Source organism: Talpa occidentalis, unplaced genomic scaffold, assembly GCF_014898055.3.
Source record: "Talpa occidentalis isolate TD23 unplaced genomic scaffold, MPIMG_talOcc4v2.1 talOcc4.7, whole genome shotgun sequence".
NCBI lineage: Eukaryota > Metazoa > Chordata > Mammalia > Eulipotyphla > Talpidae > Talpa > Talpa occidentalis.
The window spans coordinates 116,879,617-116,907,602 of NW_023605083.1; the positions used below are offsets into that span (position 1 = coordinate 116,879,617).

Consider the following 27,986-nt stretch of genomic DNA (forward strand, 5'->3'; position numbering starts at 1 on the left):
ATGATGTTGCTTGTAGCTTTCCTACGCAGGCAGTGTCCCCATGGGAGTCCTACTAACGGTCTTTTGTCAGGCACTATCAGCAGTATTGAGCCAACCTGAGCACCCTATTATTAATCCTTTTCTCCTAGTGACATGACAGCGATCGATGTCTGAACAAGCTATTGAAACTGTAGCAATCAAGTGGACTCCAGTTAATCCAATGGGATACTTACTCAGAGCCTATGGGAAAGGGCAGGGAATTTTTTCTAACTGTGCTGTGCTCATATCTATACACTGTGAGGCTACAATTTGGGGAAAGGCTGTTATTTACCCGGGCCTGTAAAATACATAGGAGCCCTTACCAATGACTCAAACACATTCGTATTGCCTTTGCAGCCATCTGCCTGCATGTGCCTACGTAAATATAAAGCAAGGACAGTGAAACATTTATATGGAAAGTTACTCACATTGTGATGTTTTTGGACTCATAGAAATCTATCAGCAATTGCAAAGAGGAGTCTATGGAATACAAGATTATTAAGTTTCCTGCCTTTATTTCAAATAGAAGGAAGTCTAAAATGATAGTACCCCAACCTAGATGGGCATACAGATTCCTGGGCCTCATTCCCACAGATGGTAATTCATTGAATCTGGGGTGATGCCCAGGAACTTGTATTTTAAGTTCCAGGTAACTGGACCGAGATGCTGTTTTCAGGCTATGTTCCAAGATGCTTTAGGGCTTCCTGAGAGATACCTGAGTGGTTTATAGGGTGGGGCAAAGAGGGAAGGCCAGGAAGGACAGATCTATTCTCAGAACTTCTAGCAAGTGCATCACTATTGGCAACTCACTTTAACTGCTTGATTCAATTTCTCTGACTGTAAAATCCATATCAGTAATGTATGTCTTTGTTTATCACGTGTAGATATTTTGAGAAGAATGAGTAAGAAAATATAGATAGAAACAGGAATTATAGAGGATAAAATCAACTTCCCAGTCCGTGCAGGAATCTAGTTGCATGAGTTCTTACAGTCCCCACTTAACCCTGCAGTGAGGGGGGCTTCCTACCTAGCAGTCACCATTACTCGTCAGGGCTGGGGTTTGGAGTAGCTCTGCAGGACCTCAGGGTCTTTCTAGTGCCGAGTCTAACCCTCCCTTTTATTAGCTTCTGCTCAAGGTTCCTAGTACTTCTGGTCCTCCCTGTGTCTATGTAGCCTCACAGGACAGTTATCACATCTTAGGCCAAATTTCTCTGCTTTCTTAAATTATTCCTTGAATAACTAATTTTCTAAAATCCTATGGAAGTGTTTGTATAGAATCATTCCTCAAATGATGCCACTTGTTAATTTGCTTTCTGCACCTGAGCTTTCCCATTTTCTCTCAGCCCTCTTTATTCAGCAAGTCTTTTGGCAACACATGGTTTCACAACAGCTATTGCAATAAACCCTCCTTGCATTATTAGTTGTTTCTGAAATAATGGTATAAGCATTCATCTAAGAGGATATTTAATGTGCAAGATGCCTCTCAAATCTGGCTGCACAATAAAGTCATCTAGGAAGTTTGTAAAAATTATAAATTTCCAAGTCCCTCAACCAGAAATCAGTCTGAGATCCAATGGGACAGAGTTAACCTCTGGAAAATGTATCTTTCAGGTGTGCAGTGGTGCAGATGCAGCTGACAAGAAAACACATGCACACTAACTTGAGAACACTGAGTGGTTTAAAGAATCTGGGACAGAGAGACCTAACCCCAGCCTGTATCTGTCCCTTAACTGGCACACAACCTGTGCATATTACTTAAATGCCAGCACCTTCTTTCCTCATCATTTATATCACGTCTACCTCCCACATCATGATGATTACATGAGATAATAAATATATCTGGTTATCATAAAGGAACACAGAGTGTCTTTTTTATGCTAGTGTATTTTTGTGCCAGGATCAGTCAAGTGAATATTTTATTATGCCTCTATTCTATTCCATTTTGATTTATGCTTGTCTAGTAAAGGTTTAGGATTTTATAGTCATCTATGTTTATTCATTCATAGACCAAAGTTAAAGGATGATTATGTTGTTTGTGTACATGTATTTGTTTGTTGGGGGCAATCAGCAAATCACTCTCTTGCTGGGCATGACTGTTTCTGTCTCTACTCAGCAATTCCGTAAGAATCTATAGAAAGAGACCTCTGAGTTTAACATGAAACAAAGCTTTGTAGGTGCCTTAACCTGGCGTGGACATGAGAAGACATCCTGGAAGGCTCCCATGCAGACAAGAAGTTCAAAAAGTAGGCTTCGACAAAAAAATTGCCTGCTTTATTATTTTTAATTTAATGAATCTTGTTCCTGTAAAACTTGCAGGGCAGATATTCCAGGAAATCAGCATCTTTTTTTAACCGTAGAGCAGACAGCCCAGCAGTGGCCATGGCTGGACAAGTATGCCTGACCTACATTCCAGCCAGAAGGCACACTACTGAGGCGTGAGAAGGATTTTTTCAGTTCAAGGTCTGAGCCTGGATGTTCTGCCCTTCCCACAGAGCCTGTCAGCAAGGAAGCAAATTTTGAAATGAAGTTTTGTGACATGTGCACTTCCCACTAAAAAATGGACAGAGCCCAAAACTCATTTCTCAGCGCTCCCTATCCAAGCACAAGATGAGGAATGGTGTTTGGTCATTAGCACTTGGTTTGGAATAGTCCAGAGGTGAAAGAGTTGCTATTAGATTTCATTAATCTGAAGAATAGTGTTTAGGTTAAAATGTCTTCCTGGTGCCTTTAATTGGCAAGGGGAATGTTGATGCTGAGCATCAGGCAAAATACATACTCACGATTAAGGCAAGAGGAAAGTTGTGGTGATGGGTTGAACCTGTAAGTACAAGACTGTAAATGTCTTCTGATAACCAAAAATTAAAATTATTTCTTCTAACTCAGTTCATCCTTTCAAACAACTGATGCTCATCATTCTCCTGCTTATTTCCAGGTCTATGTGATAAAAACAACAACAGAAATACATTTTCATGTTAAAACTTCTGAACTTCCTAAGCTGGAAAGAGTAGTCATTCTTTCTACATGCTGTCTGTATTGTACCAGGCATCGTGCTGGGGTTAGGGTTAAAGAGGAGAAGGTGGAGGCCTCACCTCTGGGGATAGACGGATGAGAACATAGTTCTGGTGGGTCACCACACATGAAGGCAGTGCTGAGAAACTGACCAGTCTTCCTTTCTGAGCTGAATGTCGGGTGCTTAGTGGTAAGGTCTTTCCTTACCTGCGCCAAGGCTTACCCCACTATCTATAGTGGACCCTGGGCAGGTAACCAAAGGCTCGGTTAGGAATCCCACCACACCGCCTTTCCTTCAGCCCAGGTCTGTGGTGCCTACTTCTTCCAGTTTCCCCAAGTACCTGAAACATGGCCTTAAACCTAGTCTTATATCCCAGTTAGTCAGCTGAAAGACTTGACTATGAAACTCTGGGTACTCACTAGATATGTAACCTGAACAAGTTACTTTATTCTCTTTGTGCCTCACTTTCTTCATCTATAAAATGGGAGAGTGCCTACTTCATTTGTTTTGATATAAAAACTGAGTGAGTTGATACATATAAAGTACTTAGAATAACAACTGGCACATAAGTGGCATCCAATAAATGTTAGACAGGATTTCCCCAGTTCAAGGCTTAAATCATGCCTGCCTTGGTCTATCTGTTGGGTACAATTTGAGACTCTAACACAGTCCTACAGCAGGATCTGAATGATTCTCCGAAAGCAAAAACCAACCTTTAGAAGCATCTGCTACTAACTCTGGCCAGATGTTAGAAAACATTTAGGGCTATTCAAGTGTCTCTCTATGGAAGGTTTATTAACAACACAAATGTTCTATGTCCTGTCCTTGAACCAGGCACAATGCACCAGTGAAAAAATTTTAAGTATTTTAGAGACTGACTTTGCCTTGATAAATTTGAAAGATCTCTCACCATCTCTCTTTCTGTTATACGCACACACATACACACTTCATACTATGATGGTTCCAGCAATCTTAACAATATTGAATCTTATCGATGATTCTGTATATAAGCCTGCAACTTAATTTGAGATATTAAGTATGAGTCATAATATGTCTGCTACTCATTAATGCTCAGGATATGCGTAGAAACGTATTTTGAAATGCATGGTGGGATTTATAGCTCCAGCATTTTTCTTTATTTAACAAATATTTATATAGTGCTTACTGTGTGTCAGGCACAGTTCTAAATGTTTTTCAAATCGTAAGTATTTTTTTTTTAAAGATTTTCTTATTTATTTGTTTGTTTGTTTATACATACATGCACTGGGTACAGTCAGAAGCGCGGGAGGGTGAGAGAATTCACCAGAGCCAGAGCAGGGAGCAGAGCAGGCAGAAGGACCGAAGTACACTGCTGAGGGGAGCAGCGGGCGGCAGGAGAGGTCTGCGCGCCATGTGGGACCCTCCTCCAGTGGTCGGGGAGCAGCCAGGGATCGAACCGGCGCTGCAGAGGCTGCGGGAAGGCTCGCAACCCAGCGCTCAACCGCTGTGCCACCGGGGAGGCCCTCAAATCGTAAGTATTTTATCCTCATAACAACCATATAAAGTAGGTATTATTATTACCCCCATCTTACAAATGAGAAAACTGAGAGTCAAAGAGCAATTTTTTCATGTCTCATAGCTAGTAAGTGGTGGAACCTGGGTTCAGGACAGACTGCTTGGCTCCAGAGTCCATGCTGTCTACACACCATCATTTTCTACTGGCCAGTAAACTTCACTTCGTCCAGTAGAAAAAAAAAAATAGAAATAAATTGCTCTGAGACATTATTGGGTCTCCTCTCACTTGATCTAAATTTCCAAAGTGCTAGTCAGTACTCCCTGCATCCAATAAAATTCTAAAATTCTTAGCACGGAATGTTAATGCTTGATTAGCATTTATTAGTGTTGATGATGTTGTGCAAAACATAGGTTTAAAAGTTTTCTAGTTCTGGGGCCTCCCGGTGGTGCAGCGGTAGAGCGCTGGGTTGCAAAGCTGCCCGCGGCCTCTGCGGTGCCAGTTCAATCCCCGGCTGCTCCCCGGCCACTGGAGGAGGGTCCCGCATGGTGCGCAGACCTCTCCTGCCGCCCGCTGCTCCCCTCAGCAGTGTACTTCGGTCCTTCTGCCTGCTCTGCTCCCTGCTCTGGCTCTGGTGAATTCTCTCACCCTCCCGCGCTTCTGACTGTACCCAGTGCATGTATAAACAAAACAAACAAACAAATAAATAAATAAATAAAACATGCCTCTATTTAAAAAAAAAAAAAAAAAAAAAAAAGTTTTCTAGTTCTTCTATCCCAGGTGATAGAGGTCCCAGGTAGACATAAAGAGGCTCTGAGAGCCTTAGAACTAGAAAGGAGCCACAAGGTCCAGCCTACCCAGTCTACAGGTTATTATGCAGATAGGTCAAATGACTTGCCCATCATTACAGAACCACTTAGCTGGACCATAGCACAAGGCAGAAATGAATAGGGGCAGTTGAGGAAACAGTCCTGCTGGGAGCTCTTAATTTCTCCTAAGTCAGGGCTCTTTCCCTCTACATCTTCAGAAACTAAAGTAAGACGTGAAGGATCACAGTCTTGCAAGTCAAGAAGGGTAAAATTTAGAATCCAAGTGGAAGAATTAACCTGTGTCAATTCAAAGCAAGATCAGTTGCCAAAACTAGAGAGGAAAAGTAAGGTCAGGCCAAGAGAAAGATGCACTGAACGATGAGACAAGGCAGACAGCTCAAGTCCAGGCAAACAAAAGGTGAAGCATTAGGAAAGAGTAATTGAAATTACAACAACCTATGCCATTTCAAACCCCCAATATATAAGAAGTCTCAAACGGGGCCTCCCTGGTGGTGCAGGGGGTTGAGTGCAATGCTGTGAAGCTGTCCACAGCCTTTGCAATGTGAGTTTGATCCCCATGTGGGAGCAACCCACATGGCACAGCAGACCTCTCCTGTCTCGCCCGCTGCTCCCCTCAGCAGTGTATTTTGGTACATCTGCCTGTTTTGCCCCCACTCTCTCTGGTGATTCTTCTTACCCCCCACGACTCTGGCTGTACCCCACTTCTAAAAAAAAAAGGTCTCAAACCTGAAGGAGGCTGCTCTCTTACCCTAAATGCTGCACCCCCTTTTGAATGAAAAGCACCAGATTTAACCATGTAGGCTACACAGGATTTTTCAACAAGGCCAAAAACGCCACCACAAAAGGAACCAATTTTAATGTCCACTTTAAAAAAATAGATGAGATTAGAGGTTACTCAGCTCATCTAAGAGATCTGTGCACAGTAAGCTTCTTAGTATCTTAATTTATCTGCCAGTGAAGACTGGAGGACTGAGCCGATTCAGCTGGGAATTGAACCTATGGTTCCAGGAAGTCTAGATATTTCAAACCTCATACTTTAGTCCATTAAGATACCCCTTCCAAGAACATAATGTAGTTAAAGTAGACTTAGATATCTTTAGTACAGAGAGTGGATTTTATTTCCACTTTGGGAATTTCTGATCCATAGTAGGGAGAGATGTAGATGAAACTCACCTACAGTGCTGCCTATAGAATAATGCATACATGTCAACATACACTGTCACTTTTCTGATTTATGATTAAGAAGAGAAAAACCATCTTGGGAGAATAATAGATTATGAATACATTTGCTAAATGGTGGCTTCGTGCATATACTGCTACTCTTATTCTTCCTAAGGATTCACTCTTGCTTTTCTCAATGTAGAATAAATTATTCTCACCCAAAGAATCTAAAGAGGGGCCACAGATTTCACACATCTGTCAGGTGGGTCAGTTTATTTGGGGGACAGTAGGTGAACAGCCTGTACCATTACAGGCTGTCAGTCGCAGAGAATGTTTACTAATAAGCCTAGCCATTAAGTTGGGTCAGTGATGGATGGTCTGCGTTCCCTGCCCTGGCCTGGCATGTGCTGTGATACTCACTGACCAGCAGCAGCTGTTGTACTAGCTGCCTTGTTAAGGGTCTCACCAAGTGACATCAGCTATATATCACCCTGGCTGATACCTTTGATTATTTGGACAGCTCCTGGCATGATGAATCGTTGGGATTGATCTGTCTTTTCTCGCACCTCCTAGTCAGGGTTCTATACCCATCTCTCTCAACTCTTCACTCTTAAGTTGAGGGCCCTTATTACAGCTCTTTCAGACGTATGCACCTTCTACCCTTTCCAATTTACAGGACCTACCCGTTTGAGTATTCATAATAAGAAATGGGGATGAGGCTGAAGAAAATAATTGTGTCATAGTGAGAGCAGGCAGGCGGGAGAAACAGCAGTCACTCTCTTGCAGTCAGAAAAACAAGGAGAAAAAGCTTTTTTCCATGGGCATCAAGGGCTCAGCAGCTTTCATTACTGAGGTCATGGACCTTCCACATATTCCATGTGGTACAAATTAAATTTGAATGCTGTGGGTAACCTGAACAATGCCGTCTATTTATACGATCCCTTTCTTCCTAGGAGTACAAATCATTTTGCACACAGTGTCTCAAGCATCACCATATTTCTGTAAAGGAAGTTTTATCATCTTGATTTCACAGAGGGAGAAAAAAAACAAGCACAGAGGGGCTATATACCCAAATCTATTTGATAAATAAATGTGCAGCAAAATCAATAACAGAACCTAAAATCTCTGATTCCCTGCTATATTAAATCCTTTAATTCACTGATTTATAAGATGTTTACTAAGGACCTACTGTGTGTACCAAGAGCTGAGAATACAGAAAGCCTCTGGGTGGCAGCCATTAACTCTTTCAATCCCATTTAGCTCTAAGTCAGTATTAGTGAGGGGGAAGCATATGGAAACATACTTAGAAAAATTACACATTTGTATTAGAGACACACATGCTATTCCAATTTACCAAGAATTAACTGGATGCCTTAAAGGGTAGTGAACTACCCTTTCTGCTCAATTATAAATCCCTTGACAGTAAACATAATGTTACCTATAGTTTTCTCCAAATCTCTAGAAATTGAAGAGATACAAAGATGGCTACATAAAAGCAGCAGTGCTTAAATGTGTTCTAGGATACTTGGCAAAATCTTATTACATAAGTGTTTAATTCTTTTATACAAATAATTCTACCCAAATAAAATATAGCCAGCTTGGGTATATGCAATATGAACTTTTAACCAGGAGCATACCTGTCACCTCTCTCTCCCAAAATAGGCCACTAAACTAAGCATGATCAGTTTTGTTTCTGAAAATATTCAGAAGTAGACCTGCTTACTAATTCTTCAGTGGTCACCTGTGGAAAGTGATAAAATAACCCGAGATTTGGGAGGACATTTAAATCTGGCAACATTTCCTATCCACTAACTAGGTATAGATACATCATGTTGTTCCAGGAAGAATCTAAGGCCAGAGCTAATTTAATTAACAATTATTCTATTTGAAAAAATGGAATAGCTCATCCAATAGAAAAGTTGTAAAGTAATTATATCCACTGTTAGAAAAACCCTGGTTTTGTCATGTCATTTCCTGACTGAAAACCTCCAATGACTGTGTAACTAAGAGGAAAACTAGATTATTTTAACACCGTAACTTGACTTTGGAGCCTCTGAGAGTAAGTCTTAAGTTCATAGACTAAACGCAAACTTATTTCCTGGGACACATCCACAGCAGCACATCCAGTGAAAGTTCTAGGCTTTAGTCAACACAGTATACACAACATGGGTTTCCAAGCCGCTGTCCAGGCTGTTTCCCTGTCTAGATAACTCATCCTCCTTCTCTCCCTGTGCCATCTCTGAGAGTATGATGCTGGCTATTCTTCTCTATAGTCCATGGCCTTCTCTGATTGGGTCTTTGGCACCTAATCATTATGTTAATTAACAATTTCAGATATTCAGCTATGATACAATGGTCAGCCCTTCCTAGCACATATTTGTACTTATTGAACATATCAGTGAAGTTTTGAGTGAATGAGAATAACCCCAAGCAAACTGTTAACCATGGGTTACTATGAGTTCATAAAAACTGGCTAAATTGTCTTACATTTTAATAATTGGTTACTTTCAAATATCTGATAGTTCTTTTATACTTGATTTATAGAAATTTGTAGACATTTCTATTCTTAGACTGACATAGTGTTTCTGTAGCCAGACTTCTCTAGATCTCTAAGCACACAGGAGGTTTGCCCCACACTTGTTTTCCAAAAGGGCATTGTTACATTCTGTCCAGTATATAATTGCAGCATATAATGTGAAGTTTCAATAGGAGCTAAAGTGTCCAAACTATAAGGGATTGATCACATAATTCAGAGAATTGAATGTTGCTTATCACTGAGCACCCTGTGCCTTGGTTGTACCCAAAAGTCATTCCAGAGAAGTTAGAAACCTGAAAGTAGAAGGGCCTTACATTTCCACATAATTATTTCTCTTTGTACATCTGTGTGAAACATAAATCTTCTGATTCTTCAGATCCCAGTTGCTACAACTCAATTTCTTTCCATTTACCAAGCAAGAATTGACAGCTTTTCGAACGCCAATACCTCCAAAATCCTGGTGGCACTTTAACTGAGCTAAAATCCTGGTGGCACTTTAACACTGACGAGTTTGGTTTCAAACTATGCATCTTTCAAAAGGACATTTTAGGAAGCATTTAAAATAGTTTGTGTGTGTGTGCGCGCACATGTGTGTGTCACATTTTAGCTAAGTATATTTTCAGCTGCCCAAAAAGCAGGTAGTTTAATTACATCTCTGGAATATGATTTTTCTTAGCGGTAGAGAGAGTATAGGAGTATGGAGGAAAGTCGTGGGGCGAACTCTAGATGATAGCCAAAACTATTGTTGATTTACATTTGCTTGAGAAACACTTCTCAGATTTGCTAAGGGTTTCCTCTTGACCTGGCTCCTTTTACCCTTTCTTAACTCCCTAAGGGCACTTTGGTGACTCCCTCTACTTTGTAAAGCCCACTGGTGCTGGCAGCAACTTAATTCTGAGCCAGTGTTAAGAGTACCCAGTTGATTCTGGTACCATCAATGTTGCAGCTGGCTGGGTTTATTATAATAATAATGCTTTATATTTACATGCCATATTTCTTCACAAAATCACTACAATTTATAGATGTTAAGCACTTGGGCTCTCTCCTTTATCATCAGGAGGAACAAGCCACAGAGATTTACAGAGAGACTGAGTTAGGGATGTTTCACTATCGATAATAAGTTTAGGGAGAGAGGCCTAAAATTTGCAGTGCTCTCTGTATTATTAACAATGATAGGGTGGAGCTAATATTTTTAAATACCTAACTCTTACCAGGCATTGTACTAAGTTCTGTGAAGGATGGATTTTTAAACTATTCTAACATTCCTCTGTTGAACTGCAGAATATATTGCTGATATTTTAAGAGTCCTTGTAGTCCACCTACCAGATGATTTTGTTTCCTTAAACATGCCTAGCAATTCTGAATCCACAACTGTTGATGTCTTGGTCCAGAAACTCCTCCTAATAGCCAGCTGAAATTGTTCCTGTTTTAATTTTAACCAGTTTCCTCTTACTGCACAAACAGAATAGCTGGTGAGCACCCTCCTTATTAAGTCTCTGATAGAATGTACTATACAATACTCAAAGGTATAAACAAAATCACTACTTACCCTTACAAGTTCCAGGCTAAAAAACAGGGTTTCTAAAAACCATGCCTATGTAATGTCTCTGTCTCTTTTTTTACTATATATATTTTACATCATTTTTCATTTTTGCACAATGTATGCATTTTCATCTTGGTTATAGTCCCAATACAATTCCCATCCCCCTTATTTTGATCCTAATCCCTCCTCCCCTCCACAACCCAAATGCCCAAAAATAGGTGACTGGATCAAGAAGATGTGGTACATATACACAATGGAATATTACTCAGCAATCAAAAAAGATAAACTCATACAATTTGCAGCAACATGGATGGAGCCGAAAGGGATCATGCTCAGGGAAATAAGCCAGAATGAAAAAGAAAAATACTGGATGATCTCGTTCATAGCAGAAATTTAGAAAACCTAAATAAGGGACCAGGAAAAAGGCTAATTATAATAAAGTAAAAATCAAAATCAACAAGCAACTATAAACTGTCATTTTTTTTTTAAATATAACTCAGTAGTAAAGCTTCACTTAAGGAGAAACTGCCTTTATCATTTTTCCTTTATATCATGGTATTTCAGAAGTTGACAAAGGCATTAATAAATTACATTGATAGGTTTGTTGGGGTTTTTTTTCACTTTTTTATTACAGTATATAATATATGTAGAAAATGCCCAGATCATAAGCATAGAGCTAATGATTTTTTTTTTAGCAGTGGAAATACTCATGTAATCCCCACCCAGTTCAAAATACAGAATATTACCTGGTGTCTGAGAAGCTATTCACTGTCCCCCTTCCCAATTATTTTCTCCCCAGAAGTTCATGCCTGACTTCTAGCACAAGATTTATTCTGCTGGTATTTAAGCTTCTGTGAGCAGAGTCATACAATATACACTCTGTGCATCTTTCCTTCAACACTGTATTTGTGAGAACCATCCATGGTTTTGGATGTAGCATTAGTTCCTTTTTTCTTATCACTGTATAATGTATTTCACTTACTTCGTGTGGCTAAACGTTTGGGTTGCTTTAGGGATATGATGAGCGATGCTGTTGTGAACATCCTTATACCTGTCTTTGAGTGCACATTATATTGCATTTCTTTTGGGCATATGCCTAGGAGAGAAATTGCTGGGTCAAAGGGTTCAGCTCAACTATGTGTGGCAATTCCAGTTGCTTCCCATCTTCTCTGACCCTTGCTATTGTCAGTTTTTCTTAATTTTAGCAATTCTTGTGGCTGGCTGTAGTAGTTTGTTCATTTGAAATAAACCAATTGCCCAGATGGATAAGGTCTCCTTTTCCCTTACTGTCCTGGTGTGTTTGTCAACAAGTCACAAGAGCATCCACACCTTGGGACCAAAGTGCCAGAAGTAGCCTTCATTTGCATGACTTTGAATTGTTACCTGTGGCTGCTGGAGAGTCTAACCAGAACAGACTGGGAGACACCATGTGCAGCTGTGATCACCTTTTCTTGTTCATGAAGGACCCACTTAACTCTCCACGAGGCTGCAGCAGATAGCCTAGAAAGCAAGTCATGACTTTCCAGCTATATAATGCTAACCTCATGGGTAATTAGTCAAAGAGGAAAAAAGCAGAATTTAAATAACCAACTCGTGAAAGTATAAAGTAAGTTTGAATTCTACCTTTTTTTTTTAATGTGGTGATATGCATGTAACTGACATGATCCCACAGTCCATATATGGCAAGTAAGGTTTTAACTTGAATGCTAAAATCTAGAAAGAGAAGGGCTGTCTTGAAGCACTTTGAAAATATTAACCAATCAAGAGTCACATTAGAAGCAGTTAGGCAGAATTGATGCAGTGTTTAAGACTGGACACATAAGAGTTTCAAAAAGGATTGTAAGTGATAATTCCCCTTCTTTTGTCAGCAGAAAATTCAAGCTCAAGGACCAGATTTTTGCCAGTGAAACAACTAGCTTTAAAATCAAGTATCGGGGGGCTTCCCTAGTGGTCTAGGGGTTAAATCTCAGTACTAACACCACTGTGGCCTGAGTTCCATCCATGCCCAGGTTGCTGACCCACATGGCGCAGCAGACCTCTCCTGTCTCGCTTGCTGCTCCCCTCAGCAGTGTATTTCAGTACATCTGCCTGTTCTGCTCCCCACTCTGTCTCTGGTGAATCCTCTCACACCCCCCACCTCTGGCCTGTACCCCAGTTCTTGTATAAATATATATAAATATATAAAAATAAATATATAAAAATAAATATTTTTTAAAAATTCAAATTCACTAAAAAAAAAATAAATCAAGTGTCAGAATCCATATACTCCCCATCTTGCCTTCTTTTAATTTCTTAACAATAGAACAAAAGTTTCAATAAATACAGAGATGTAAATACCATCTAGGTAACCTCATTGACATTGAGGGGAATTTTATCTATTGGAAATCTGTGTTTTGCCCAAAAATTGGAAACAAAGGCCCCTCACTAATCATTCTGGAAACTCAGAAATTAAATGTATGCATTTAGATTGGATTATTATGTTTTTTCAAAAAGCTAACTTTTCTCTTTCTCAATTTGCTTTTCTCCAAATTCCCACCATAAGATGTATGTACGTACATCCCTCTCTGCTTTATGTTCTGGTTTCACATGGCTACCAGTATGAGGGGATTTTTAATCTGCAACCCCCAAAATATTGGATTATTATGGAAACAAGGTGCAGTATTTCAAGCATCATGCCACAATAAAAGTAACAGGATAATGATTTTCTTTCTCAGTTCAGATATCAGAGGCCCAAGTATTGATTGCCTGTTTCTTTTGCCTCCTGTCCTCTGATGAAACTACACTTTTGACACAGAGTCACAATAAAATGTGCCCTTTCCAGTATGAGATCTCTATAACTGTCATTCACACAGTCATTGTTTTCTAATTCTCCATGTTTTCATCAGAGAATCTCAGAAGCCCTTTACTGAGTGGAGAGAGAACAAACAATGTTTAGATTTAGAATTCACAGGAACACACAAACACCATTATTTTGCTAAGGGCAAGTAGCATTTTAAAATCGGACCCCTTTTCATAGTACCTATGAAATTATTATTATTAGAATTGACTGAGTGATGAAGACTTAGATAACTGGAGGTTTGAACTGAATCCAGTCCCAACTGAAATGTTATTGGTAATATTGATGTAGCGATTGGCAGGCAAAGAGAGATCATAAAATCAGTGTGTATGGATGAGAAGCATTGGTTGGTGGCATGAGCTGAAGCCAAGAAGGGGCTCTGGAGGTAATGGCCAGGTCCCAAGTCTTCCCCCTGACCTGTAACACTCTTCCAGGTCTCTGATCTCAGCTGCCAGCAAATGATTTGTAATTTTGTTTAAGGATAGCTATTGGTGGTAACCTCGCTTGAGGCCACCAAACTCATTTCACTTGTGCCCTGCACCAAATTTGATCCCAAAGGTAGAGAGCCTGTGTATTAACGCAACATGACACTTATTACCTTCCTCTTCTTCTGTGAAATCAGTTTATCAAAAAATATCTCATACAAAAGACGTGCAAAAAAAAAAAAAAAGACATACCCAAAGCATTCATTACTGTTGTGATAAATGTCACCAGTGTACCTATGGCTTTGCAAGATGCTCCTGCTCTGTGACCTTCTGTTTCACATAATTTAACCATTTTATTTATTTCCAATATCTCTCTAATCAGTCAGGTCCAGCGTCCTTTTTCTAACCTCAGATCATGGTCTAATAATCAGTTTTGGTGCTTTTATTGGCCTCAAAGGTAGTTTGAGCTGTTAAAATCTTTCTTTAACAAGTTTCCCTTTGATACGATATGTTTTCAATGGGCTCCATATCTCTCTTACCTTTGCCTAACCTTTTCTAGACAGACACAAAATAATGGGTGAGACAGGCCCTAGCAACATCATCTAACCTTGGCATTAAAACTCATTTGAACATCGCCTGACACTTCTAAAAATCTCTAGTTGTGTTTGGTCAGAAACAAGAGCATGGAGTCTCTCCCAATAACTGCATGCCATTGCATTCTGTGAGAAATTAAATACCCTGGTAGTATGATAGCTCTCTTCCCACTGCTAGTCAGTTTACTTATCTTTTGGAGATGGAAGACAGGAAAGACAATCTTTTATTTGTTCTCTATTTTGATTATCTGTGTATTAGTCTCTACCCAATTTATGTCCCAAGGGATGAAACTGGACAATTGCAGGTTTTATCTGGAACTGCTGCAGCTGATCCAACTGGAGAGCAGTCCTAGTAGAGATCCATTTGGAACATACTCACCTTTGCATCAACTTGTCTGGAAGGCAGAGTCACCTGGGAGACCACTGAGAGGCCAGGTGGCTTCTCTTTGTCTTCTTTGCTTCTTGCTTGCTTTTTATTAATCACCCCTAGAAGAAAGGTAAAAGATTTAGGGAGCCTGAAAAAGGTTTGAATAGACTATGAAGAGAAAAAATGTCATTGGTGTGAAGAAGTTAATACCACACACCCTTCTCAAACTTGGCAAAAACATTTAAGTTCTAAAATATTTCAGATAAAGGAATAAAATGTGTGATGTGAAATAGGCTACCTGAGATATATTTTAGGAGGCCTAGACCTCAGTTCTTTCTTCTTTCCACTTGTGAAGTGCTGAAAATACAATTTCTGATTACCTTATTACAAGAATTTTCAAGGTTTAAGTTTCTTAGAATCTTTTAAATCTGCTATAGTCATACTTGCCATCTTGTCAAATTTTACTGCATTGACTAAGGTAAAATGTATTTTAGAGAATATCTGACAAAAGAAAGGCCCAAATTTTCTACCTTAAGAATTTTCACGGTGGTACTTTGTGCAGAATCCACACCGACTACATAGTTCCTAAGGCTTATCTGAAGTGTAGAGGATGCTATTTCTAGTTTATAAACAAGGGAGATAAGTAGTGGCGTAACTGTTATTGTGCAATATGCCATAGGACATTGTCGAGATAGAACCTAGTGGTAAACTCTATTTGGAATTTTGTCCATAACATTGATTGCTTCCTATAACTCAAACAAAATCAAGTTGTTGCTGGAACCATTTTCTTCAAAGTGTCAAAGACAGAACTGATTCGTTTTTGAGAAATGTTAAGAGTTATCCAACCATTGAGAGGTTGCCAGAATTCATGCTGCCAAGGAAAAAACATGCTTGATGGGTTACTAAGGTCCCTTCTGCAGGTTTCCTCTCTGTGGCACTACCATAAAATGAGTCCATGTCAGAAAGGAGGGTATCCTGAGCCCTCATAATAATGTACATGCCAGAGATGGAATAGACAAGCAATATTCTGGAAGCCAGTGGTTCAAATGCAAAGAACAGTACTAGGAGTGAAGGTCTATGTAAAGGCTGAGGTCAGTTTTAGGGGGGCTCTCCTGAGAGGTGAGTGTGCCCTGTGAGTACTGACTGTACGCAGTGGAAGGAAAAGAGAACTGTCTCAAATCAGAATCAGGGAAAGCTGGTGGAACTGGGGCCACATCTATCTACACCCTGATCTCCTATGGCTTCCCTCTATCTAAACCCTGATCTCATACTGCTTCCCTGTGGAGAATCCTCAGAACTGCAGTCTCCCTCTGTGGGCCCCTGCCCACACCCGCCCAGTGTGGTCTCCTGCCTGCCCTGGTATCAGCTGAGAGCAGTACCAAAAAAAAAAAAAAAAAACCTGCTAAAAAACCAATGGCAAAACCATGGCTAGAAAGTCCTGAGAGCAAAATACTGGGTACAGTCAGAAAAAGAATGAGCCAGAGCGGGGAGCGAGAGGGTTGTCATGGCTAGAAAGTCGATGTACATCTGAGAGCAGGTGGCTCGGCTGGAACTGCATCCTCCCTCTTGCCTTTTACCTGCCTTTAAAAACAGCCCAATGCCTCTGTCTGCCCAAAGGTGTTCCTTCCACTCCACATTCACAGACCTATGCTCTGACTTGCACTCTTGGAAGTTCGATAAATTGGTAAAATTGCCTACTATTTCTCTTAATTTTTTTAAAAGAGCTAAATCACAATGCTCTGGCCAACCTATTTTTATCATTGTCATCACCACTTCCTGCTTATCCTCCACACCCACCCGAGGGTGTTTTGGTTGAAAATTGAGTATTCACAAGGACATTCTTATCCCCCAGCTCCCCTTCCTTGTAGGGCAGTAGGGCAATAAAACAGCTTTTTTGGTATAGACCTATAGCTGACTATTTTGTTATGATATCAAAAGAGCATTGCAGGGACATTATAGTTAGTACCATTGTTCCATCCCCCCATTTCTTTATATTTTAAGAACAAAGGGAAAACTCAGAATATCTTAATTAGGAAGCCAATCAGAAACTAATGGAAAGCTAGGATGATTAATTTTTGATAATTTGTAGGGGACGTAAAGAAAAGGGCCATAAATCCTTTGGGCTGGTCGGTGGTGTTTTCCAGGGAATATTTGGATCAGAAAGTAGAAAGGAAGTGGACGATGTAACCCGCATTCCACAGAAAGCCTATGACCCTTTGTCTTCCTCTCCTCTCTATCCCTGTTGAAGGCTCCAGGGTGAGAGCTGTGAGTTGAAGAGGACAAACCATCAGCAGAGGATAACTTATGATGAGAAATGAAAATATTTGGATTAGCTATAATACCAAGCCAGTGATATTTACAAATTATTAAACTGCCATCCTCACATCAAACGCGTCTTCTTTTATGAAATGCTAAGCTTTGCTTTCAGTTTGTTTCAAACTGTCAGGTCCATTATTTGATGTTCCTCTTTGTTTGTTTATCTTAATTAAGATGTTGAATCAATCATTTTACTTTCTCTCCCCAAGAGCAGCAGCCGGCTGGGAGTCAGGGTGAGGGCCAGCCCCGCCCTCAAGCTCCGTGCAGGTGCTGAGTCTCGTTTGTTCACAGAGGGATAAAAAGCACATTTGTTCTCCAGGTTGTGTGGACAGACTGACAGATTTTTTGATAAGAGGGGGAAAAGTCTTCCTGTGGTGAGAAATGACGTTTCTATCCAGAGCGAGCAAAAGCAGTGGCAAGTTTAGTCCTACCTTGGACATGATTTTATTCCATCACGTGACAGCTCGCCACAGGGTGGGAGGCACTGAGCTGGGTTGGAAATAGGAGATAGAATGTGGTGTCTGGATCAAGCACAGAGCAGGAAGTGAGGAATTTTGAGCCCTTGCCTATGAGTATGACAGTGCTCTTGCCACTCTAGCTTTCTTTTTCCATTCCTGATGTCACAATTCCATCCCCATGCATCTAGGTCATGGTCTCCTGGAACTCTGGCTGATTGTTGGAGGAGCCAGCTCATGGCCAAACTACCTAGTGTTCCTCTGTATGCAGAGATATCTCTGGTCCATCAACTGGATGAGCCTTTGCAGGGTTTTTCCGACAGTACAGCTTTGAAAGCACACATTCTTTCAGAACAGCTAGCCAGGGCTAGAGAGCCATCAAGTGGACATGGAGCAGAGTACTACCCCACACCCCAGTGACCTAGGGATAAAACCTGTGACCTTGGTCTCATTAGCACCTTGGTCTCATTATCTAACTGAGCTAACCGGCCTTACAATTCAATCAGTTGGACAAATGAGAAACTCAAAGCAAGGAAACAAATCTATTGAATGATTTAAGGAGAGCAGATGGGAAATGAAGCTGTGTTTTACTTTTAAAACCATCCTAGTCAATGAAGCAATCCAGACACAGCTACAGAGTTTAACAGATTTCCTAAATTTTGGACCACAGGCTTCTAGACCAACTTTGTTCTGGTTATACTCTCAGATCTGCCGCTGACATGTCTATAACCTAGAAGTCATGCACTCGGAGCTCTTAGGGTCCGGGGACAGTACACCTTTTCATTGAGCTGAATCTTTTTTAAAAACTCTTTCATTGAGCAGAATCTGTAGGTGAAGTTAGTAGGGGCATTTCCCCTCGTGAGCCTTGTAACAACCAGCTAGAGTCCAAGGCCTGGTGTGCTGTTCTGCTCCTGACAGACACAGAAGTTGACTCCATCAGGCAAGAAGGCCCACATTCCAGGCTTTCATTAGGCAAGAGGTGGACTTTGAGTCACATAATCCCAAGAGGAAACATAAGCTTTCAAAAGCCAAACTGAACACTTCATTTATTTGAGGACTCTGTTATGATTCCTGGGCTGCAGTAACTACTTTCAACAAATTCTCACTCTTCATTAGTGGAAAACACTTTCCTCTAATCACCATAAATTACCCAACACCTGGACTTAAGCAGTCGTCTCTTACCACACTCTTTTGTTTTCTTTCCGGTAGGATATTCTAGGTTCATAAGGTGACCACCAGGACTTTTTTTTTAGCTATATGCACAATTCCTGGTAACCTGAGACTGCTAGCTAGTCCCCAGTGTTTATTCTCCCCATGTTCTGCATCTTTAGGTGGGCTTATAGCTGCCTACAACTCCCTGCTCCTGAACTCCCTGGCAACCAGATCTGACTATTGCGATCTAAGTTCTGGCCAGCAGAAAGTAAAAGGAATTTGTCAACCTCCAAGCTCATACACAGATGTCATTCAACGCATGGGAGGAGGGTAATTCTCTCTTCATTGCCCCTTTCCTGCTAGTGAGAGCTGGAGCAGCTTGGACCATGAGGAATAAGGTGATAGAGATGATGCAGAAGTCTGCCTCTGTTTTGTTGAGGCCTCTATTATTTGGGATTTTCTGTCATACTGACCAAACTAATCCTAACCATTTCACCTGGTAAGGACTCCCTTTGGGGAATAACCAAGGGCAAGCTGAGTAGAGTAAGATTTAGGGAGGTGACTATAAAAAAATGAGATAGGAAAAGATGCTGCAGTAATGAAAAAAACTACAGTCATCTTTTCAGCCATTTGAAAGGATGAAATAAACCCAACTATATAGACATAGATAATTCCTCAGGGGTTTCTTACATGGGGCTATGCGGAAATCCAAACTTTCATAGATTAGTGATGCTTCTATAAATCTTGGTAATAATCCCTTGGGTAGTTTGTCGAGATTGTGATATGGACAAGTTATCTTGGCTCATCACCGGGTCCCCTTGGTTTACTTTGTTCCTTATGGCACCTCTCTTGCAAGCTGTTCTGGTAGGAGGTATTCTGGGAGCCACCTCTCCAAGATCCGCCAGCAAAGACATCAGGTTGATGAGGACCTAACATGCAAATTCATTTGGGAGTTCCGTTTCCCAGCTCCACTCCCAGGTCATTCTGATCCAGCATATCTTGGCTGCAAGCCAGGTATTTTTTTAAAAGATTGGCAGGTGATTCTGATGAGCAGACAAAGTTAAAAACCACTGCCTGCGGGTGCTAATGACTGGTAATGGCTCAGTGCAATACTGTCAACCACAGGTACCTCATGGACGGGTCACTGCTAGACAGCCTTCTGCTCGGTGGCCTTCTGCGTGCTTCCAAATGGCTGTGCCTTGTCCTGGGAGAGCTGGGACTCTGCAGCACCCCTTCCCAATGATCTGTGCTCACTGTTACTAAGCATGGGTGAGAATACCTGGCTTAACGCGTTACCTCTCCCACAGGCATTTGAATGTGCTGCTCATGGTAGAATTTTAGCATTTAAGGAAGTTGGTTGACACGATATTTTGGATACCAATATGATACCAATTCCTTTAAACATGTGTAATTTAAAGCGGCAGCAATTCTACTTAGTGCTACAAAAAAAATTTTTTTTGTTTCACTGTGCCTGCTTCAGAAGATTAGGCTTCAGGGTGAAAAAGAGCCTGTGGCTATGTGTCTTTGTTTTTCCTAGTAGGCTGTTTGGAATCACCCTCAGCCCTGGCAGTTTTTCTTGTTCCCTAGAGAAGCCATGTCACTCATCTCTAATTCAGCCACAGTTATATGACAAGAGAACTTGTGTTAAAATAGTACATTACACTATTCTGAATATCCTTTCATGCTGGAATATGATCTTAGAACACATTGCCAAGGGTCATTATGAGATCAGTCCCCTATTACAGCAGAAAAGCAGCCAGGATAATCAATATTTTCATACATCAAGCCATCTTTTACAAACCTGGTGTAATTAAGATTCTACATGTCTTAAGTAATCCTTAATATTTTGCTGGCTTTTCTTCGCAATTGCTCTTTCTTTTTCACTTTTATCCCCTCATTTTGGAGTCTGTAAATCCCTACCTCATAGGACTATTATAAAAATCGAACTAAATCAGAGGTTTGAAAGTGCTCTAACGTGGTTAAAGCTCATACAGATATTAGTACTATTTCTACAATAGGGGCTATGCTCTTTGTGCAGCAATACTTCATAGGGTTGATGGAGAGTAAAGGGGAAAGATTGAGAGATGCCAAGAGATGAATGCTAAAGACTGTTGTGAGGTTTCTTTACTCCTCTCCTTGCCATGTCCACTTACTAACTGGGAGATTTGAGCAAGTCACTTCATCATCAAGAGAAAAGTGATTGCTTTTTTTGTTTTTACATAGAAGAACTAGGGTGTAGGCCAGAAGTGTGGGAGGGTTAGAGGATTCACCAGAGACTGAGTGGGGAGCAGAACAGGTGGATCTGCTGAAATACACTGCTGAGGGGAGCAGCAGGCAAGATAGGAGAGGTCTGCTGTGCCGTGTGGATTAGCGCCCTGTCCAGGGATCGAATTCCGGTCATAGCAGTGATAGCACTGAGACTTGGCTACTAGGGAGGCCCCATGATCACTTTTCTTATTACAGATAATTATTTTTATTGCAGAGGTGATAGTGAGAATAAATGAGTCAAAAGTATATCAGGAGGGGCCTCCCTGGTGGCGCAAGGGTTTAAGCACTGCACTACGAAGCAATCTGTAGCCTCTGCAGCACGAGTTCAATCCCCAGCTGACCAGGGAGCGACCCACATGGTGCAGCAGATCTCTCCCGTCTCACCCACTGTTCCCCTCAGCAGTGTATTTCAGTCAGTCTGCCTGTTCTGTACCCCACTCTGTCTCTGGTGAATCCTCTCACCCCCCCCCCCACATCTCTGGCCTATATCCCAGCTCTTGTATGCATAAATAAATAAATCTTTTTTAAAAAAGTATATCAGGAGATTTGAGAGTCCATAGATTTAAATAATCTTACAAAAAGAATCTAGGTAGGATGTTCATATACAGCCCAAGATGCCAATGATGAACTAGAAATAGGACCCTTGATCCTCAGTTCTAATTATTAGCATAGTCTCTCTGCTAAATAGGATTAAAGGAAGAGCTTTTGTCTTTCCCAATTACAAGACCATATTGAATTGTCTGTGGAGATTTTTCAACCATCCCAGGTTTATTACACTGGAAATAAGGATTTGTAATGAGGTATTCTCATCCCTTTGTTTATGTGAACTGTTTTCCAGAAATGGCAGAGAGATCATTGGAACAAAACCAAACAGGGGCTAAGTGTAGCCTCCACTAATTGTTTATTTTCTTTCCAAAGTGGCAAGAAGTTGGAGTTTCATACTTCATTTTGTATATAAATTGAGATCCTGAGGGAAAGTATCCTTCATGTGAACTGCTCTCCCAGTTACAGGAGAAAACTGAGTAACAATAAAACCCTCAGGGACATCATTTAATATTTCCAGCATTTCACATGAGCTTCTGACACTCAGGTCTTCAAGGGGAAAGCTGATTTATACCTTCAGTCATTAGACAATGTAAAGGTGAGGTCAGGCATAGGCATCCTTCATGCCTTTTCCCAGTGCTCTTGGGTCCCTTGGGCAAGGTGGAATCAAAGCATTTCAAATGGTGGAGGTCACAGCAGCGACACCATAAGAGGTAAGAGAGCACAGCCTCCTTCCTCTACCAGTGGGTCTGACGCCCATATATCTTCATATTGCTGTTGTTTCCCCTTGAAAAATTACCTGCAGTTGGTTTTACTTTTCCTTCCCTTCCTATTCTTAAAACATGATTTCCACCCCAATCTAAAGTGTAATTTATGTCAAGAATAATGATTATGTGTTTCTGATTATTTTTTAAAAAGGTGAAACCTTTAACATAAATGCAGGACAACAGGTGTCTTGTTTTATTGCCTTGTACCTTTCCAACCCTATAAATTAAAATCATGTCTGTGCTCTCTGTGTCTTTTCACTAATCTGAAGTTGTCTTTCCAGGCTATCCTAGGGTTTCTAAAGTCTCTGGTACAATGCCTCCCACATAGTCGGTGCCAAATAAATTTTTCTCAACTTTATTTTATTTGCAGGTCTTTATCCAATTCTGGTTATGCCCAGTGATATAATATTATTCTGTAAATCCCTGGACTTTTGACCTCAAATTTCATAATGGGATTAAATGTCCTTTGTTACTTGTGAAATAAAGCATTATCAGTGGAAAGAGGTCAAATGTTTTTGTGGGTCCACTTGTAGTGTAGGAAGAGCTAGCTTAAGCAGAATTAAATCTATGGTGCAAATACAATATTAGAATTGTAAATGAGTCTTAAAATTGCTTTTACAGACTGCAGATTATTAAAATACTCTTAACACCTAATTCAAATATGGCTTTGTATAAGTGTTTTAAATACAGTTGTTTCTCTTCATTCTACACTGATTTCTTCTTTTTTCTGGATCCTTTTGCCATATGCTCTTCATATAAGTCTTCAGAATTTTTTGTATATTCAGCCATTCAGAATAGATATCATTTATGCAAGTATAGATGCATATGACTTGGTTTGAAAATAGAACTAAAACTTTTTTCCATTTTCTATTATTGTTATCAAATAAGAGGTTTTTAAAAGCAAATAAGAGCTTTTTAAAAAACAAATTGGACTGCAGTCATCGCTTCCCACCCCCAGAACACTGCTCTCCAGAAGCAGCCCTTGCAATTCTTTCATCAACTGCAGCGTATATGTCCACATTTCTAAATATTACTGTATGGCTATTTCTAACTTGCCCATTATCAACTGATTGCATATTAAGGCAGAGGAGGATTTAGTACTCATGTCCCACCCCAGCCCTCACCTCTCCCTTCCATCTTTCCAAAGTGATTATATCCTAATTTTTAGTTAGCTTTGTTATAGGGTTTACATGATTTTAACTATGTAAACTTTATCCACTGTCAACCTTTTTAATCTTCTACAATTAAATTTCATTTCTTGTTTTTCCTAGAGTTGGCAAATGCCTTGACTTTTCATTTGATTAGTTTCCTAAGTCACTGTCCCTAATTCTCCCCAAATTTTGTAGCAGAATTGTGATCCTCCTCTGATGACTATTTTCCACATGGTCAGACACATCAGATGACTCTTGGAGCAGCTCTCCTGGAGACCTCTGTCCTCCCCCGCCTAGCAGGCTGCTTTGGAGGCAACTGGCCAGCTGTCACACAGCCTCCCCGTCCTTCCCCTTGCCCTTTACCCGGATCCACTGCCACCTTCTTTCTTGGTGGACTCCCTCACTTTGGGGGGACATAGTCTCCGGAGGCACCCTCAGAAAGGCTGCCTAAGACTGTCCATGTCTGAAAACCTCTCCATTCTACCTTTACGCTGAAATCTTCCACTCATCTATTGATTTTATTTTTATTTTCTTTTTTTTTTTTTTTTAAAGATTTATTTATTTTATACAAGCATTGGGTATAGTCAGAAGTGCGGGAGGGTGAGAGAATTCACCAGAGCCAGAGCAGGGAGCAGAGCAGGCAGAAGGACCGAAGTACACTGCTGAGGGGAGTAGTGAGCGGCAGGAGAGGTCTGCGCACCACGTGGGACCCTCCTCCGGTGGCCGGGGAGCAGCCGGGGATTGAACCGGCGCTGCAGAGGCTGCGGGCAGCTTCGCAACCCAGCGCTCAACCGCTGCGCCACCGGGGAGGCCCTTTATTTTTATTTTCAGCTAGCATATATTTAATTTCCAACCATCCTTTCTTGTCCTTTTTTTTTTTTTCTTTATAAGCCTCCTGTTTCATGAATGCAATGGCTTCTCAACCTTTTTTGTTTGTTTTGGCTTTCAATTTTCTTTTCTGCTCCCTAAATTAGCTCTTTCCTCTGAGCTCATTTTTCTCTATGGTAGGTTTTGGTCCTTGTTCATGTTAGAACTTTTCTACAAATGCCTGGTGATCCCTAGACTCTGCTGACATTTAAAAGTGAGGCTTGGGGGGTGGGGGGCCTCCCTGATGGCACAAGGAGTTAAGACGCAGCTGTATGAAGTAATCCGCAGCCACTGCAACATGAGTTCAATCCCCAGCCAGGGAGGTGACCCACATGGTGCAACAGACCTCTCCTGTTTCATCTGCTGCTCCCCTTAGCAGTGTATTTCAGTAACTCTGCCTGTTCTGCTCCCCACTCTGTCTCTGGTGAATCCGCTCACCACCACTCTCTCGCCTGTACCCCAGTTCTTGTATGCATAAATAAATAAATCTTTAAAAATAAATAAATAAATAAAACGGAGGCTTGGGGCCTCCCTGGTGGCGCAGCAGGTTAAGCACCGCAGTATGAAGCTATCCGCAGCTTCTGCAGCATGAGTTTGATCTCCGGCCGGCCAGGGAGCTACCCACACGGCACAGCAGACCTCTCATGTCTCGCCCGCTCCTCCTCTCAGCAGTGTATTTCAGTCAGTATGTCCTGTTCCCCATTGTCTCTGGTGAATCCTCTCATCCCCAGCCCCCACAGCTCTGGCCTATACCCCAGTTATTGTGTGCATAAATAAATAAATCTTTTTTTAAAATAGAATAAAAGTGAGGCTCTGCAATACTAACTGACACTTCTGTGTGCCAAGGCATAGCCTATCAGCTACTGAGCTGCACTTTAGAAAGCATAAGGTTTGGAATGATGGAGAAACCCATCAATATCTATAAGGCCTATAACTATAGGTCTTTTCTCTGAAACCATTCATTTTTCTCAAAGAAGGTTCCTAAACACCAATACATACAACTACTAGAATTGTTGGAGTGTTCAGGGCATAGAGTGTTACTTAATTTATCTCTTTTCAGAATGGCTTCTCACTCTCCACTGGACCATTTGTCCCAAGATTTGGGACCCTGAGGTCTGAATTCCCCACAGAAATTAACCCCCTGTGCCAGAATTGGAGAAGGATTATTACATGACTATGAGAGTAAAAAAGTGATAATATGCTGAACTGGAGTCAGAAACTATTTTATTCTCAACTCTACAACAAATTAGTCATATTACCTTGGGTAATGTCACATAATGACACCACTGGATGAGTCACATCATGACTAAGTTGGGTGAGTCGCTTAATCTAGCTGACTGGACTTGGTTTCTCCATCTGCAAAATGAGTGACAGGGTCACTTGCTGTCACCACTGCAGAGCCCTGCAGTCTCCCTATCAAGAGTTCTTTATTCAGGTGCCTTATGGAGCTGCTAAAACGAGTGAAATAATATTTAGAAGAATTTCCTTGACAAGCATTACTAAGTTATACTACTTTTTAGCAGTTAGAATCAATATGGAAAACTTAGCTTTGGTAGTATGGGGTGTGCTGCTCAGACTGCATTATAACCTCTCTAGTTCCGTTTCTTATATGTTTTTTTGGCACATGAAAGATGAAGCAATTCCACTCCATGGGTGGAGCTAAGTATCCCTGTTAGCCTCAGCCAGGTACCTCTCTTTCTCTGGTAATGCCAAAGAGCTGCTCCTGTTTCCAGAATGAACTTGCTGGCTCCCTCTAGCAGGACTGGGCTGTCACCATGCCCGTTGGAGATAGTTTCTAAAACCATGAAATATGAGTTGAGAAATCTAGAAATAAAGCATTCTTCATCTTGACTTTAGATTATAGTTAAGACTGTCATGGTATTCATTATGGAAAAGGTTCCTATAACTTGGCGTAGCAAAGAAATCCTGGATTTGGAGCTTGAGGACACCTGAGTTTCTGCATTGGTGGTTTTGTTTTCTTTCCAGATGTGTGAGAAAGTCATTTCCCACTCTGAGCTGCTGCTTCCACAGACTAGACTATCAAGCCTTTCTGTCTGTTTCAGAATGAAGGAGGTGCCATAAAGGAAAGCGTTTTGAAAACTCTAAAGTACTATCCAAATGTAAAGTATTACTACTATCATTAGTGCCGTTGAAACTATTTGGCCAGGGAAGCCTGAATTTCATGCTACCTCTCCTGTCTGCTTTGTAACACCCAGATGATTCCACAATTAGAGTTGGCTTTCCAAAATACCCTTTAATTCTTTTTTCCCTCTAAAACAAATGAATCCAGAACCAATCTACCTTAGCCATCCAATATGTGCGACCTCTTTTGTTCATGAACAACCTTAACATTATAAACTGGTGTGTCCCTGTGACAGAGAAAAATGTTGGAAGGAAATGGGTTTCCATCTCAGCCTTCTAAGGTACTCTACCAAACAATAACACGGGAAAAATTATTCGGCTAAATGTACCTGACATGCATTGGCATCCGATATGCCAACTTCTTCACCGGGCATTATTACTTATATACCTGCCTCTGAGAAGGGCTGCTTGGAAGAGCTACTCTGCTTTTATCAGACATACATTTTAGAGACTTTTAAATAAACTTATATAGCAACAGCGGGCTGAATGTCTTCTAAACTTTGCTATTTCATCTGTCTATACCAAGCTCCGTGAAGCAAAATGGATGTGCCTTCAGCTTTCTACAGTCCCGGAAAATGAACCAGTCCACTTAACAATAAATGGTGGTTGGTTCAAACACACATGACTGGTCTAGTGAAGAAGAAAAGAAAGTTGAGCTTAATGAAGTCCAGTGTCTGTGTCCCTGTGTGTGGACAGGAAAGGACGGTGTTTTATAACTGTTTATTGGAGTTAATGGTAATAAATTCCTCACTTGTGATGCATTAACTTTAATGTTTTCATTACTTGGTGATTTAGGTTTTCCCTTTTCACATTGTAAATCATGTTGTCCCGGTAGCCGAGCAGGTCGAGTGCCTGCCATAACGTTCATAATGCTCAGTGGGGAAAGGAATGTTCTTTCTCTCTCAGGCACTGTCTGACAAAAGAGGCTTTGCCTCATCTCGATTTGCTACTTTCTAAATAAGCAATAAAGACAGACAGACACATTAAAAAAAAAAAAAAAGACAGACAGACACATGCCTAGCAGACATCTGACAGCAACCTAGCAGAACATGACAGGGCCTACTTTACATTCTCAGGAAGGACTGGTCTCCATAGTAACTTTCCAAAAGCATTTGGTGTTAAAGTTTTTCTTCTTTCTTTTTCTTTCTTTTTTTTTTTTTCCTCTTTTCCGTTTGCTGAGTGTGAGCCCTTAGCTAATGAGCTGTGCAAATAGATATTGAGATTTAGTGTTTTTATTTTGCAATTACAGACTTAGTGATTTGGTTAAAAACTTTTGGGTCTAGAAACATCACCCTCATTTCCCCCTCTCTAATTTTTTCCTTTGCAAAGTTCGACTCACTTCAAACTTGCTTGAGTTTTGCCAGATGAAACAGAAGAAACAAAGATTTAAATCTCAAATGTGTAACTTACAAGAAAAGGGGGTGATTTTTGCCCTAAATAGACCTTATCATGGCCATTATTTCTCCCCTCCAATCCCACACTGCTGCACGGAGACACCCAGGGAGCTCTCTGGA

At 40.8% G+C, this 27,986-nt stretch overlaps 1 protein-coding gene and 1 long non-coding RNA gene across 6 annotated transcripts in view; one reads left to right on the top strand and one right to left on the bottom strand.

Annotated features, from left to right (window-relative positions):
- The window catches only part of LOC119231983 (uncharacterized), an 87,449-nt gene extending 69,737 nt beyond the window's left edge, over nucleotides 1-17,712 (bottom strand). For 4 of the 5 annotated variants that reach the window (XR_008549569.1, XR_005121970.2, XR_008549567.1 and 1 more), the window contains exons 1-2: nucleotides 17,559-17,712; nucleotides 14,824-14,930 (exon numbers count right to left, since the gene is read on the bottom strand). This is a non-coding gene — a long non-coding RNA (uncharacterized LOC119231983). Of the gene's footprint in view, nucleotides 1-2,290; nucleotides 2,514-2,798; nucleotides 2,953-14,823; nucleotides 14,931-17,558 lie in introns of those variants that run through there. The other variant, XR_008549570.1, reaches the window with a different exon arrangement.
- SKAP1 (src kinase associated phosphoprotein 1) overlaps nucleotides 1-27,986 on the top strand; it is a 256,514-nt gene that overhangs the window by 173,149 nt on the left and 55,379 nt on the right. The gene's annotated exons all lie outside the window — the stretch shown is intronic.